Raw genomic sequence first — 17452 nt, forward strand, 5'->3', positions numbered from 1 at the left:
TGTTAATCGGAACCACGCTCTGCTACCATGTTAGGATAAAAAAATATATATATATATCCAACCTGTAAATGATTGCGCTAAGATTTATTAAAGTGCCAGAACTTAATGTAAGATCAACAACAGAACAACTGTATATATTTTTTTAAAACTCTTCACAGATCTCTAATACAAAGAACAAACAAAACTTTGGATCAAAGATAAATGTACACATATAACAGAAGCAAATATAAACTTGTAATATTATTTACAATCGTTTAATATGGACATTATTGCAGTAAATTTCTGTACTACGCTTTTTGTAGGATTTCTAGATTTCTTATTGATCTCAGAACTATCATGAAAAGCTAAGAAATATTGTTGGTACCACTTCCAAATTTTTCTCTTTTTCATGATAATCAAGATAGCAATACCACATATAGAAATCCTGTAACGTTTCAGTGCACCCACTTGTTGGTAAAACGATCTAAATAACGAACTGTGATATCGTTGGAATAGGTAACTAGAATTAACCTATATAGGTCATTCCAGTTACTGGTTAAAGTATTTGTTAGGTCTTACTTTTTGTCTATTTTCGTTACTTGTGCACTCGTCCCGTTAGATTCAACAATTAGTATTAAAAGTCACAGTGATTCATAATGTTATGACTTCACTATGCACTATACTGTATTGGATTTAAAGGTTCTCTGTGCTTTTCTTACTGTCGCAAATTACGATAATAATTTATTTTGGACATGTATACTTCTCTTTTCATGTTCTTCTTTATTTTCGTTACCTTTAATTCTTGTCGGTATAATTTCTGAATATGATCAGTAGCTATGAAACATTGACTCTATGTAGCGTCTCTGCCTTAGGTATGACGTCATTGCTCGAAGCTGAAGAGTGGAATCGGACCCCACAGATAAATTCTAGCGTCCTAATCCACTCATCAGCTTCGAGCAATGATGCAATATCTAAGGCAAAGACGCTATGTATAAGCAATCTATGAAAGCAAAGGATCATACTCGTAAACAAACGAATGTAGCATACAATAAAATTAGAATCACATTCACACAGTTATTTACTTAGTCATGAATTATGTGGAAACGAGCTGAAGATAAGGAAAACAATTAAGAACAAAAATTAAAAACAAATTTTCATGTCTGTTAAGAAGTATTGTCGTAATTTATGTGACTAGAAAAGCACAGAGTACCCTTAAATTGCATCACAGTAAAGTGCATGGTGACGTCACACTGTTATAAAATAATTTTAATTTTATATTAATCATTGAATCTAATGGGAGAAGCGCAAGAAAGTGGGGGCTTTGGGCAGAGAGAACCTTAATGTATCAGAAAAACGTGAAAATTAAATGAATGACAAGTACGAAAGAGCAGCATAAAATGTGGAGAAACCGACACATTAAATTCCAAAATAAAAGCTAATAAATTTAAAATGGATATCTATAAAAAAGAATATTGTTACTGATAACTAGAATTAACCTATGTAGGTAGATCCCAGTTACACATTCCAAGCACTCCATGAGTCATACATAAATTATTTTTGCAGTTGTAAGCACTGAAACGTAATACAACTTGTGCATTTGTAATTGCTCTCTAAAACTAGAACTGACCTTCTACATATGTAATTCTAGCTACCACTTCCAATATTAGTTCCTTTTTTGTAGTAGTTCAAAGAGCAATTATAAATACAGAAATCATATTAGCCTACATTTTAGTGCACACACAGGCTGATAAGCCGATGTAATTAATGAATCAGCGAATGGCTGGAATCGGTAACTGGAAGAGACCTATATAGGAGGTCAGTTCTAGTTACCGATACCAACTTTTCGATGGTTCATAACTTTGTACATTTTTGCAGTAAATCTGTGAACTACGTTTTCGTAGCATTTCTAGATTTGTAATTGATCTAAGAACTACTATGAATGAAGATAGTAATATCATAAGTAGAAATCCTGTAACACTTCAGTGCACGCACTTGTTATTAGAAAAATGTAAATAAAGAACCCTGGAATGGTTAGAATCGATAACTAGAATTAACCTGATTCCAGTATTTGTTAGAGCCTATTCGTTATCAGTTTTCGTTACTTGTGTAGTTGTTCTGGTAGATTCAACAATTGGTATAAAAATTACCACTGATTAATAATATTATGTTTTCACCATGAGCTATACTGTTCTGGATTTAAAGGTTCTCTGTGCTTTACTTACACATTTAAATTACGATAATAATACTTGTCTTTTTCTGTCCTTATTTATTTTCGTTACCTTCAATTCTTTTCGATGTAATTTGTGGCTACATAATTAATCATGTGAACTGTGTTTGTAATTTTATTGTATGCTACATTCGCTTGTTTACAAATATCATTAGTTGCTTTCAAAGACTGACTCCATATAGCGTCTCTGCCTTAGATATGACGTCATTGCTCAAAGCCAACAAGTGGAATCCGACACTAGAACTGACCCGACCCCACTACAGAGTGCAATTCATTGAAAATTAGCACAGGAAAACAGTTACCGGCCGCCATGAATCACAACCATAATAACAAACCTCGACATGGCCGATCTCGTGAGCCCCGAGGTAGGCCCATGTTACTGACGTCACGAAGACGGGCTGTGGCCTTTCTTTCTCGTGGGCCTCGAGAAGAATATATAATGAGTATAAACACAGGACTAAAGACGGTAAAAGTTAAAGAAGTGACATTTCCAAAGACATTTGTGAAATGAAAACTGTGTTGCAGAAATTTAGGATTACTGGTTATGAAGAGTATTTTAGCACTGATGCTGAAATCGTTATAGGGACTGAAAGCTGACTAAAGCTGGAGATACGTTGAGCCGAAATTTTTGCGAAAAACCTAACGGTGTTCCCAAAGGATAGGCTAAACACGGTTGGCGGTGGCGTTTTTGTTGCTATTAGAAGTAATTTACCTTGTCACGAAATTGAAGTAGATACTTCCTCTGAGTTAGTATGGGTAGAGGTCATTCCTGGCAATCGGAATAAAATAATAATTGAAACCTTTACCGACCTCCCAATTCAGAAGATACAATTGCTGAAAGGTTCAAAGAAAACTTGAGTTTGATTTCAAACACGTGCCCATCTCATACAATTATAGTTGGTGGTGACTTTAATTTACCCTCGATACGTTGGTGAAAATACATGTTCAGTTCCAGAGCTATGCATAAAACATCATCTGAAATTGTGCTAAACGCATTCTTTTAAAATTATTTCGAACAGTTAGTTCATGAATCCATGCGATTAGTAAACAGTTGTGAAAACACACTTGACCTTTCAGCAACAAAAAAACCTGAGTTAACAACTTGCATGACAACAGATACAGTGATTAGCGAACACAAGTTTGTTATAGCGGGATTGAATATTGTAACTCCCAAATCCTCCAAAAATATACGAAAAATACACCTATTGAAAAAAGCAAGTAACACTTAACACATTCCTAGAGACAATCTCATTCCTTCCTAGTTAACAATGTAAGGGTAGACCAGATGTGGCTTGAATTCCAAGAAGTAGTATCAGCAGCAATTGAGAGATTTATACCAAACAAATTAACAAATGACGGAACTGATTTTCTTTGGTACACAAAATGGGTCAGAACATTGTTGCAGAAACAACGAAAAAACTTGGCAAATTTAAACGGACACAAAATCTCCAAGATTAGCCATCTCTTACAGAAATTCGAAATTTACCGCATACTTCGAAACGAGATGCTTATAATAGGTTCCACAACGAAACTTTGTGTTGAAACCTGGCAGAAAATCCAAAGAGATTCTGGTCGTATTGTAAAGTATGCTAGCGGCAAGACACAATCAATGCCTTTTCTGAGTAATAGCAATGGAGATGCTATCGAAGACAGTGCTGCCAAAGCAGAGTTACTAAACAAAGCTCTCCGAAATTGCTTCACCAAAGAAGACGAAGTAAATATTCGAGAATTCGAGACAAGAACAGCTGCCAACATGAGTAACGTAGAAGTAGGTATCCTCAGAGTAGTGAAGCACCTTAAATCGCCAGTCTAGATTGTATAACAGTTAGGTTCCTTTCAGAGTATGCTGATACAATAGCTCCATAATTTTCAATCATATACAACCGTTTGCTCGCGAAAGATCTGTGTCGAAAGATTGGAAAGTTGCACAGGTCACACCCCACTCCAGTCATCTACTGCGCTGAGTGTCAACTTTGCAAGTGTAGTACTTTCTGCCGAGGAGACAGGTTCAAGAGGAGAGGACAATATTTAAGATATCACAGGTACACGATTCTCGGGAGCTCTTCCAACACACCGATTCGCAGCAGCTGCCAATCGCTTGACAGTAGTCAGGGTGACATCTAGCTGTTTACGAACATCAACCAACTCATGCCGTATTCGAGAACAGCATTCACAATGGAACTGCATTCTGCCTGATGCAATATATTACTAGTCAGTGAACAAATAACATTAAATCAAGGCCACTGATTATCTTTTAATCTACGAGCTAAGAAGTTGATAATTTTGTAGAAGAAATGAAGCAAGTACCGTCATTTGAAGTTACTTTGCTCCACTTTTTACAGATTTTTAAAGAAAATAATTTAGAAACAGGGATTCCTTAATGTTTTTGTTTATCAAAATGATTTGATTAGTTACAACAGTCTTTTGAAAAGCAATCTGTATTTACATCTCTTAAAATAACCTTTTATTTATATTTTTATTGTTTTTAAAAAAGTGGTGCATAGTTTCCTTGACCTGGGATACCTTGCACCAGATGCCTAAATTTCATTAAAAATGGGGATTACAGAGGTCTGGAGTTATGTTTGACCATAGGAATGATAGGTAATAAAGCAGTTACTAAAGAAATAAGGACTACAGAGTACTGGAGCAATGACTGACCATCAGAATTAAGAAAAAATAACGATCTCGTTAGCAGAAACAAATTTTATTGCCAAAATAGTTTAACAAATTAAAGATTTAACACAAAATGTAGCCTATATTGTGAGTTAATAGGTCCAATATCCTTCAAGCTGTGGTGTGGAGAATAAGCCATCTTTGCTTATCTGTTTTGGAGGCTGAATGGTGCAAATTATTTCATGGAAGTCATACTTCATTTCATCTTTCGGCATTGGCCACTTCCATGATTTCTTAGACCTTTGCATTGAACTTATTGTAGCTCCGTCATGGCTTACATCAGTAATTAATTTAGGAAAATATTCCCCTTCATATCTGAAGATCACATACTGGCCCACAGTGTGCACAACTTCACCAAATTCTGGACTTTTCTTCTTCGGCGTGGTTAGTAACTGAGTTTCATCCACTTCAAACTCTACAGGTGATGGTGACCTGACTTGAGATCTGAGATAAGTCTCATCTTCAGAAGAATCTATGAGAGAGATGGTATCAGAATCTTCTCCTGAACTACTATCTTGATTTTTGTGACTTCTTCTGTATTTCTTCAAAACCTTTTTCTCCATTACTGTCACACTTTTATCAGGTGTGACTGAAAGTTTCTTTCTTCCTCTGTTACTGGCAACACCAGTAGTCCATTCAGTTCTCTTATTCTCAAGGGCTTCAATGAAAGAGTCTTGTACCGCATCATTGTCACAAGTTCGTGATGGAAGATGGCAAAGCATATCATCAACATTGATTGGATAAATGCTGCACTTTTGGAAACCTGCTATTAGGTTCTTTGCCGAGTTCTTGACAACTATATCCATTAATCTCTTTATCATAAATGGGAAATGCTGTTTATGCAAGACAGTGTCCTTGAAACCTTGCTTGCTACTTTTCCACTATGTAAGGACCTGTCTCCAGGCCACTTTCATGGGCCAAAAGAAAGAAGTGATCAAAGGCTGAGTAATGTGAGTACTGTTTGCTGGTAGACAGATGAACGAAATGTTATTCTCACCGCAGAGCTCTAGATCGTAAGTTGTCAAATGTGAGGACAAATTGTGACAGATTACTACTTTATTTCCTTGGAGCTTTTCAGTCTTGGTAGCATCAACTTGGTGAACCACTCGCTAAATGTATTACTGTCAAACCATCCACTAGGACAATGTGAGTAAAGGCAGCCAGTGGGCCCATTTCTTGTCCATGTTGACCATAGATGTGTTGATTTGTAAACAACAAATAGAGGCAAAACTTCTCCCTCAGCATTTCCAGCAAACATTACAGATATGCTGCTCTTGGAGGAATTACAGATGTTTTCTGAATATTTTGAACCTCTTTTTGTGAGTACTTTCTTTTTCCCTGGATCGTCAGTTAGGATGTTTCATCAAAATTCCATATATTAGTAGGTGGCACAATTTTCAGTTCAACTTGTAAATGTTCAACATATTCTCTGAGAACATGTTCATCAACTGCAATATTCTCTGAGAACATGTTCATTAACTGCAATATTCTCTGAGAACATGTTCATCAACTGCAGCTCTACTCCTTTTAATGTTGGTTGCAAAACGTACACAAAGTTCAGGGTGGTGTTTGGTGAAGCCCAAGAGCCATTCATAGCCTGGACAATTGTCTTTGAATCTAGGAACTTTACGTCCCTGTCTGGCAAGGTATGACTTTACAATTATTCGAAGTTCCATTGGAGCAACAGGTAACCCATATTTACTCAGCTGCAAAACACATTTTACAAACTCTGCTTCTTCTTCTTCTTCATTACCAGTAGTAAAAAATCTGTGGGAATCATGGACGTGAATTACTTCCTTCCTTTGACTTCAGTTTATTAATTATGGTTCTTCTTGAGATTTTAAAAAGTTTTTCAGTTTTCCTTTGTGATATCTCCTTCTTCCTAATGGCTTGTAGGCATTTCTCCAGAGTTTCTGGGCTGTAATCACAGTATTGCCTATTTACAACCATTCTCTTATACTTCTGTGGCATTTTCACCAGTCTGAAAGAGATTACAAACATTGTTCACTGCCAGCAGCACACTACAGAGGAAAAATAAGTCAGAAATGTTCCTAGATGTGGAAGAAATGCACGCTGGGGATACTATGCACCACTTTTGTTGTGGTATGATGTTTCTCCATAGTAAGAAGTTTCGTAACCTACAACAGTAAATTGACAATGACACAAACAATAGTCCAGTAAACGAAAAACTACGATACTTTTCAGCAGCTAGACGTTCTGAGTAATTAAAATAATGGTGACTGACCTTCACAGTGACCAGTTCACCCTGTGAAAAACATAGATTTTTCCAGCTTAATTTTATACACACTTATGAATGTCTTTACTAAGATGCTTCTGAAAAATTCAAGATGGCCGGCAACTGAACATGCAACTTCGACCATAGATATTAGTATCTATGGTCGAAGACATGCAAGTAAGGGTGCCAACAGGTGATCTCCACTGGTGCCAACCTGTAAGTGCTACCTCAATGGATATACAGCAAGTAGTGTAGCATCTATGAACCAAAGGTACTTTTTTTTTTCAAATGGAGATAAGTTTGACGCTATGGAGCAAAGTAACCTTAATTGACGATATACAAAATGAGATTTCTATTAATACAACACAAAAAAACTGTGGTAGAAATTACTAGTTTCCTAAAACGTTTTAATATTAATTAGAGTTGAGAGCAAACTCAAAAACCGAGTTAATATATGATGAATGTATATAATTTATAGGGCTACTCCTCATTATGGGGAAACTAGACATCACACAGAATGTTCGAAAATCTGCTACAGCAAATATCACAAACCGCGATTGCTCGTAGGATATGCAAAGGACAATAGTTGCTCTCGAAAAATTTTAAAAACTCACGTTTATTTGTGTTGATACAATGAAATTCAGGAGTGATGTATTCTTTGGCTGATCTGTGAACCACAAACGCTAGTTTGCTACGAATTAAATTACATACCTATCCAAAACATTCATACCACTAACTTATAAAAGTACAGTTTTGTAAGCGTCCGAAAATTCAGAAACTTACCTGTTTCCCACAAAATTAGACACCAAATTAGAGAAAGATTGTTTCGAACGAGGAGAGGCTAACTGTCCCTTAAAAAGTTTTAAAGAGCGCAATTGACGATAACAGTACTAGTTGTGACGTTGGTTAATTATGTTTATGGCGGTTATTCGCGTCTTTCCTGCACGATATTTCAACTGCTTGACTCGCAGTCTTCTTCATAAGAAGACTGCTTTTGAAATATCGTGCAATAAAGACGCGAATAGGTGGCAGAAACCCAGTTAATCAAAATGACAATGCCTCACCGGTAAAGCCCGAAGAATTACACAATACTAGTTTATTGCTGCACTTGCGAATGTTTCGAAATATTACAGTACAAATGGGTATTGATACAATCAATGAAATATTACGCAGAAGAAGTGCCGCGAATAGTAAAATATGCGAATATATAACTTTAAATCGACACACGATCTTATACAAGCTGTCTCACACAAGGGAAAATTCCTGAGTTGGCTTCTGTATGTAAATAAACGTGTGTACTGCACGGATTTTTCACTTAGCTGATTCTGTGCACACTGGTGTGCCGAAGAACACTGCAGCGTAAGCTTATCTCAATAAAAATAGCTAAAATGTACAGGACCAACTAAGCACGTCTTCTGCCTGCAAGTCGCTGCATGGTATTGCCCGAACTATCGCATCCCAAGAGGCTTTGCTAGCAGAACTTAAGTAGTCACAGCATACAAGTTTAGGAGACATTACTGTATTGGGTTCTCAACCACAATGAGTGGAACCTACTATGACTGTGTGATAGTAAGCTGTCATCTGGCGTCCAATTTTCATGTTTTGTAAGCCATTTGACTTTAGCATGAAGGTGGAGCTGCAGTAGTGTTAAGTCAACAGGACGATACTGCCTGCTCGGTGCACTCAAACCACATCGTTCTGTGCATAATACAGCATAAAGTTCATGTGGATAGTTTTCACGTCACAATAGAAGCATATACCGGTGCTGATTATACTGTTTGGAACACAAATTCCAAAATAGGGTCTGCACCTCAAATTCTGAATGTTTCTATGTACGATGCAGACATTCACTAATAGCACTGTTTAATAGATATATATAAAAAATCATAAATCCTGTGGGTGGGGAGGGATAGTATGGTGGGGATGGGTGACAGTGGAGTGCTGCAGGTTGGACAGTGGGCAGGGGAGAAGTGGGGAAAGGGGAGGGGGAGCAAGTAGTGGAAAAGGAAAGAAATAGAGAGAAATAAATAACTAAATGTCCTGCCCACTATCTTTCCCACTCCTCCCACATTGGTATTCTGCTGTCTACGAACCTACACAATATATTCGTCCATCCTTACACAACCCCTGCTCGCAATCCCTTACCTCATGGCTCATACTCCTGTAATAGACCTAGATGCAAGACCTGTCCCATACATCCTCCCACCACCACATACTCCAGTCCAATCACTAACATCACCTATCCCATCAAAGCCAGGGCTATCTGTGAAACCAATCATGTGGTCTAATAGCTAAGCTGCAACCACTGTGCTGCATTCTATGTAGGCATGACAACCAACAAGCTGTCTGTCCACATGACTGGTCACCGGCAAACTGACAAAGAAACAAGTGGACCACCCTGTTGCTAAACACGCTGCCAAACATTATATCCTTCATTTCAATGACTGATTCACAGCCTGTACCATATGGATCCTTCCCACCAACACTGGATTTGCTGAATTGCGCAGGTGGGAACTTTCCCTGCAGTACATCCTATGTTTCCGCAACCCTCCTGGCCTCAACCTTTGTTAGTCAATATCCTCACCCCTCCAGCCCCTTCCAGCACTACACAGCCGTCATTCCAGCATCACATCCAGTCTTTTTTATTTATGTTTTTTTTGTTATTTATTTCTCTCTATTTCTCTCCTTTTCCCGCTACTCTCCCCCCCCCCCCCCTCCCACCTCTCCCCTGTCCACTGCCCAACTTGCAGCACTTCACTGTCTGCCAATCCCCACCATACTATCCCTCACACTTCCCAATCCAGCCACCTCCTTTCCCCCACCCAGGTGTGTATGCGTGTCTATTGTTGACAAAGGCCATTGGCCGAAAGCTTTGTGTGTGAATATCTTTTCTTGTGCCTATCTGTGACTCTGCTATGTGGTGAATAGCAACTTTCCTTCTCAGAATATTGTTACATTCCATTCTGGATTTTCCATTGTTTGACTTTTCACAATAGTATTACTAACCTAGATGGCTGGAATGGGATGGCGGTGTACTATTGATGATTGATAGTAAGGCAACACCTCATCCTGAAGTGCAGGCACAACAAATTGTAATCACTGATGCAGCAACATAGACGTACAGTAGGCAGAGAAGCAAGACACCAATGTCACTCCAGGGAGGCAGAACCACATAGGGAATTTCACGTTAATGATTACGTAATCTGTAGTTTCTAAGGCTCAAGGTATAGATGCAAGCATCTATCTGTAACACATTTTTATACTATGATACCCATGCAGTCTGTGGTTTCCTTGGCGAGTATGGAGGTAGGGCTGGCACATAAGGCATGTATTCCACATAAGTGTCATATTATTATATATACACTGAAGTGACAAAATTCGTGGGATAGTGATATGTACTTATACAGATGGTGGTAGTATCAAGAACAGAAGATATAAAATGGCAGTGCATTGATGGAGCTATCTTTTGTATTCAGGTGATTCATATGAAAAGGGTTCTGAAGTGATTATGACCACATGTCAGGACTCAACAGACTTTGAACATGGAAAGGCGGTTGGAGATAGACGCATGGGGCATTCCATTTCTGAAATCGTTAGAGAATTTAATATTCTGAGAACAAGAGCATTAAAAGTGTACTGAGAATACCGTATTTCAGGCATTACCTCTCACCATGGACAATACAATGGCCGACAACCTTCACTTAATGACCAAGAGCAGTAGGGATTATGTAGATTTGACAGTCCAAACAGACAAGGAACACTATGTGAAATATCTGCAGAAATCAATATGGTACATACTACGAATGTATCTGTTAGAACAGTGCAGCAAAATCTGGCGTTAATGTTAACGGTGTTTGACACGTTGGGAGCACTTGGCTGGGAAATTCCAGCCTATGCAGCTTACTCACCAGACTTCGCTCCTCCTGATGACCACTTGTTTGCATTGATGGGTCATGCACTTGCTAAGCAGTGCTTTGTTTCATACGAAGATGTGAAAAAATGGCTCGATGAACGGTTCACAGCAAAAGGGGAAAATTTTTACTTGGGTGGTATTCACAAATTTCCCGAAAGATGGGAAAACTGTATAACAAATGTTGGAGCATACTTTGAATAATGCACTATTTATCATTCTTCCGATTTTAAAATGTTTTTTTAGACAAAAAATCCGCATTTCATACGTGTACACCTGGTGTACCATACTGGAGTTGCATTACATAACCAAATGTCTTCTTACTTAAAGTGCATACTGACATTAAATACATTTAAAGTTGAAACTGTTCTTGCTTGACCATGGCTTCTACTCTGTATGAATTTCTGGAACATCATAATGATTAAAGCTCTTTTATCAAATAATTTTAATCATTTATGTCATGTCATACTGTAATTTACTTTCATTGTGTTGATCATGTATTCTCACTTAACTACTGTATCATATATACAAGCAATGTAGTCTGTCAATTTAAGTACTAAGGTTGTGTTATGTAGGATAACATATCACTTTGGCACAGCGATGTGTTGAACAAGCATCTGCCAAACTGATGTATGGCAATTGCCACCTTGAAAAGTTTATTTAAGTAATACATTAGTATGGCCTACTGTTCAGATGTATGTTTTTATATATTCCCAAACCAGGACAACAATAGAGATCTTACTACACTCACGGTACCTGCTGATTGGGTGATTTATTCCATGTTGTCCACTCCTGCTTTAGCGATATGATGCGAGCTGTGAAAGAATGGCCACAGTGATGCCAATGACGTCAAGGGGACAAGAGAAAACCACTTACCTGTATATTCAATTGGTGTCAGTTAACTAAGACAGACAATTTTGGACGTAGACCGTATTAATGTATTTGTGATGTTCTGAATAATGATCGAACTTTGTTACGCATGGTCATTGTAAACAAAAGTAGAACATACAACACATTGTTCCTGAGAAGCATCATATTTATTTCAAGAATTTTGATACTAGGTTGTGCTCTTAACTTCCAGAAGTAGCTGCAGTACTTTGAGAAAGGAAGTCTGACCAAGAGATACGGACAAATGTGAAGAAATAACAAGGTGAGTATAGAACAGCAGAACATCACAGTTATCAAAAATCATAAATTACTTATGTTTTACCACTCATCCGACACTACAGCATATGAAAGAGAGAGAGAGAGAGAGAGAGAGAGAGAGAGAGAGAGAGAGAGAGAGAGAGAGAGAGAGAGGGGAGGGGGGGGGGGGGGGGGGGGAGAGATATTTACTGCACTATTTGTGGGACTTTTTTCCCTGACATAGGACAGTGTTTGTTGCACTGTTATCTTGTCACTATTTAATAAACTTATTAAATCCTTTTTGAAGCCTCTGACCACTGCCACCAAAAAAAAAAGTATATAACTGTATAAGAAAATCAGCACAATAACGCAACAGCTATAGAAGTTAAAAACTACTTGTATGTATCAACAAATTCGTCACATATCTGCTATAACTCAGCAAAAATTGCACCTCAGTATATAGTCTGCCTTAGCTTTCCCACACTTGACAATGAGTTACTTTAAGATAGTCCACAGAATACACAGGGATGTAAAATGGGTCTAATTACAACACCACTATTCCAGATTACAGGATAGAAAAACAGAGCTGGGTTCAATATGTGAAAACTCATAAAAATATTCTGCATTTTTATATTGTTCACTGTTTCTTACATAAATTGAGATATTATCTTTCTCGTCACAAATGGAAAAATATGTGAATGAAGAGTGCCATAGTTTCAAAATATTGGAGGCAATCTGAGGAAAGATGGAAAGGAGGAACAGGTCATATGGAATCTATATTGTCAGGGACCCACAAGAGACGAAGATGAGAGGAGACAAAACTGCTCCTTCTTATTTACAATATTAGGAATTTCACCTCCCGGAGGTAAAAAATGCCAAGCAGCTTTATGTCTCTTTGTAATTCAACTGCCAACCCAAAGTTTGGTACAGATTTATTGATGACATCTTCATGATCTGGACTCACAGTGAAGAACAACTCCAGAATTTCCTCTCCAACCTCAACTCCTTTGGTTCCATCAGATTCACCTGGTCCTACTCCAAATCCCATGCCACTTTCCTAGACGTTGACCTCCATCTGTCCAATGGCCAGCTGCACACATCCGTCCACATCAAACCCACCAACAAGCAACAGTACCTCCATTATGACAGCTGCCACCCATTCCATATCAAACAGTCCCTTCTCTACAGCCTAGGCCTTTGTGGCAAACGAATCTTCTCCAGTCCTGAATCCCTCGACCATTACACCAACAACCTGAAAACAGCTTTCGCATCCCGCAACTACCCTCCCAACCTGGTACAGAAGCAGATAACCAGAGCCACTTCCTCATCCCCTCAAACCCAGGACCTCTCACAGAAGAACCCCAAAAGTGCCCCACTTGTGACAGAATACTTCCCGGGACTGGATCAGACCTTGAATGTGGCTCTCCAGCAGGGATACGACTTCCTAAAATCCTGCCCCGAAATGAGATCCATCCTTCATGAAATCCTCCCCACTCCACCAAGAGTGTCTTTCCGCCGTCCACCTAACCTTCGTAACCTCTTGGTTCATCCCTATGAAATCCCCAAACCACCTTCCCTACCCTCTGGCTCCTACCCTTGCAACCGCCCCCGGTGTAAAACCTGTCCTATGCACCCTCCCACCACCACCTACTCCAGTCCTGTAACCCGGAAGGTGTACACGATCAAAGGGAGAGCCACATGTGAAAGCACCCACGTGATTTACCAACTGACCTGCCTGCACTGTGACGCTTTCTATGTGGGAATGACCAGCAACAAACTGTCCATTCGCATGAATGGACACAGGCAGACAGTGTTTGTTGGTAATGAGGATCACCCTGTGGCTAAACATGCCTTGATGCACGGCCAGCACATCTTGGCACAGTGTTACACCGTCCGAGTTATCTGGATACTTCCCACCAACACCAACCTATCCGAACTCCGGAGATGGGAACTCGCCCTTCAGTATATCCTCTCTTCTCAATATCCGCCAGGCCTCAACCTCCGCTAATTTCAAGTTGCCGCCGCTCATACCTCACCTGTCTTTCAACAACTTCTTTGCCTCTGTACTTCCGCCTCGACTGACATCTCTGCCCTTACTCTTTGCCTTTAAATATGTCTGCTTGTGTCTGTGTATGTGCGGATGGATATGTGTGTGTGTGTGTGTGTGTGTGTGTGTGTGTGTGTGTGTGTGTGTGTGTGTGTGTGTGCGCGCGAGTGTACACCTGTCTTTTTTTTCCCTAAGGGAAGTCTTTCCGCTCCCGGGATTGGAATGACTCCTTACCCTCTCCCTTAAAACCCACATCCTTTCATTTTTCCCTCTCCTTCCCTCTTTCCTGACGAAGCAACTGCCAGTTGCGAAAGCTCGTAATTCTGTGTGTGTGTTTGTGTGTTTTGTTCATGTGCCTGTCTGCCGGCACTTTCCCGCTTGGTAAGTCTTGGAATCTTTGTTTTTAATATTATATATGCGATCTGAGGCTTTCCTGGAGTATATGCTGCTCCCATGGTTCTCAGCTGTACTGCTGATTAGGTGGCAATCTCTGTCAGGTCTGATGGCAGAAAACAGTTCTAGTGCTGGCACAAATGTTTTGGAACACACCATACAGTGCATATTGTTGAGCATGGCGCTTCCATATTGACCTGAGGACATCATCAATTGTGATTGCAGTGGGGTGGGCATGGGATCATCAAGACTGGATGGTGGATCAACGGAAACATGTTTCCTGGTTGGAGGAATCACATTGGTTGTTACACCAGATGATGATTGTGTACAAATATGATGTCATCCAGGTGAATGGTTGCTCCAAACGAGCACTGCACCATCAACTCATGCTAATGAGGTCTGTAATAAGGTACAGGAGACATTCCCCTGTGGACTACGAATACACTGCTATCATGCTTTCTTGCTTTTCACCCAAGTTATTTTTTTTTTGGAAAACTTCATAAAACTGATCAGTGAGAAGTTCAGCCATGGGCTGACACAAGTTTTTAAACATGTTATGAAATTGACTTATTTTGTTTGCAAAGGGCTATCTTATGAGCAGACCGAGGCATAGCCAATGGCAGCCCTCTCTTGCAAGCTGTAGCAAATCTGTTCATGGATTACTTTGAGGACTGAGCACTGGGAACTGCTGAACTAAAACCTGTGTGTTTCTTTTCATATGGTGTCAACTGGTTACATGGGCCTGAAATACTGAAAGATTTCTTAAAATATCCTAGTTAAATCCATGAAAACCTCCAGTTTACCATGGAAATAAAAAAAGACGGTGAATTTCTTTTTCTCTATGCCCTAGTTCGGTGTAAGCCTGATGGCTTGCTCGCCCACGGTGTATACTGTAATCCAAAGTATACAGATTTATTTCTCCATGCTTCCAGTTGCCTCCATCCCTCACAATAGAACAGTGCCCTCAACTCTCTAGTACACACAGCATGGTCCGCCTTACAGGAACAGAGCCTAATGGCAGAGCTGCAGCACCTGGAATCCATTTTCCATGAGAATGGATACAGCAACTGATAGATTCAGACAGCTCTGTAACATAAGATCTCTGAGAATGACATGGAAGATGAAAACACGTAAGAAGAAGAGATAGAGATAAAAGAAAACAAGCTTTCATACCATTTACTGGTAATGTATTGTCAAAAATTGGCAGCCTACTGTTAAAACATTACATTATGCAAGTTTTCTGTCTGACAGCTGAAAAAAAAATAAAGCGTTATTAGGGGCAATGAAAGATGGCCTGTTTCTTAAAAATGTGGGGGGTGTATTAAGTCATGTGTGAATGTGGAAAGACTTACATTGGACAAACAATCCACACTACTGCAAATCAATGCATAGAACATAAGCACCAAGCCTGCTTATTGCAGTCCAGCAAGTCTACAATAGCAGAACACCACATTAAATATGGACATAAAAAGAACGATCTGGAAACGAAAATCCTGGCTAACATCAATAAATTTTGGGACTGCATTTTCAAAGAAACAATTTAAATTCATGCAACTGATAATGTAATCAACAGGGACACTGGCTTCCAACTGAGCATGGCATGGGAGCCAATACTAAGATCCATTAAAGAAAAATGTGTCACTTGGCTGTCATATGTGACAGGGATGGGGCGGAAAGCAACTGAGACTCTCCCGTCCACTGTTGCAGCCAGACACATCGCCACCACTGAGCAAGGCTCTGAGCATTATGGGACTTAATTTCTAAGGTCATTAGTCCCCAAGAACTTAGAGTTACTTAAACCTAACTAACCTAAGGACATCACACACATCAAGCCTGAGGCAGGATTCGAACCTGCAACTGTAGCGGTCGGGCGGTTCCAGACTGTAGCGCCTAGAACCGCTCGACCACTCCGGCCGGCACACTAAGCAAGGCACAGAGCTGGCAAGACCTGAATTCTGGACTGAGAGGTATAGACACCACAAGTCCACAGCACACACATCTTTCCACCAGCACCACCTGATGATGGCGGTACAATTGTCCATCAAAATATCATATCATAGGCTTTCAACAATTGTGTCCGGCAGTACACCTGAGATTAGTTTCATGGAGTCTTCCAAAGGGACTTTAGTGAAATGCAAGATGATTGGATCTGGTGGTACACGCAAGAACCACGGAAACAGCATATATGCCAGGAAAGCTTCAGATCAAATACACTATGCGATCAAAAGTATCCAGACACCTGGCTGAAAATGACTTTAGTTCGTGGCACTCTCCAACGGTAATAATGGAATTCAACATGGTGTTGGCCCACCCTTAGCCTTGATGACAGCTTGCACTCTCACATGCATACGTTCAATCAGGTGCTGGAAGGTTTCTTGGGAAATTGCAACCCATTCATCACTGAGTGCTGCATGGAGGAGAGGCATCGAAGTCAGTCAGTGAGCCTGACACAAAGTCAGCATTCCAAAACATCCCAAAGGTGTTCTATAGGATTCAGGTCAGGAGTCTGTGCAGGACAGTCCATTACAGGGACGTTACTGTCGTGTACACTCCGCCACAGGCTGTGCATTATGAACAGGTGCTCGATCATGTTGAAAGATGCAGTCACCTTCCCCGAATTGCTCTTCAACAGCGGGAAGCAAGAAGATGCCTAAAACATCAATTTAGGCCTGTGCTGTGCAAAATAACAAGGGGTGAAAGCCCCCTCCATGAAAAACATGATCACACCATAACACCACTGCTTTCGAATTTTACTGTTGTCACTACACATGCTGGCAGATGAAATGCACCAGGCATTCACCACACCCCCACCCACACCCTGACATCGGATCGCCACATTGTGTACTGTGATTTGTCACTCCA

This window comes from Schistocerca gregaria, chromosome 2 (assembly GCF_023897955.1).
Source record: "Schistocerca gregaria isolate iqSchGreg1 chromosome 2, iqSchGreg1.2, whole genome shotgun sequence".
Taxonomy (NCBI): domain Eukaryota; kingdom Metazoa; phylum Arthropoda; class Insecta; order Orthoptera; family Acrididae; genus Schistocerca; species Schistocerca gregaria.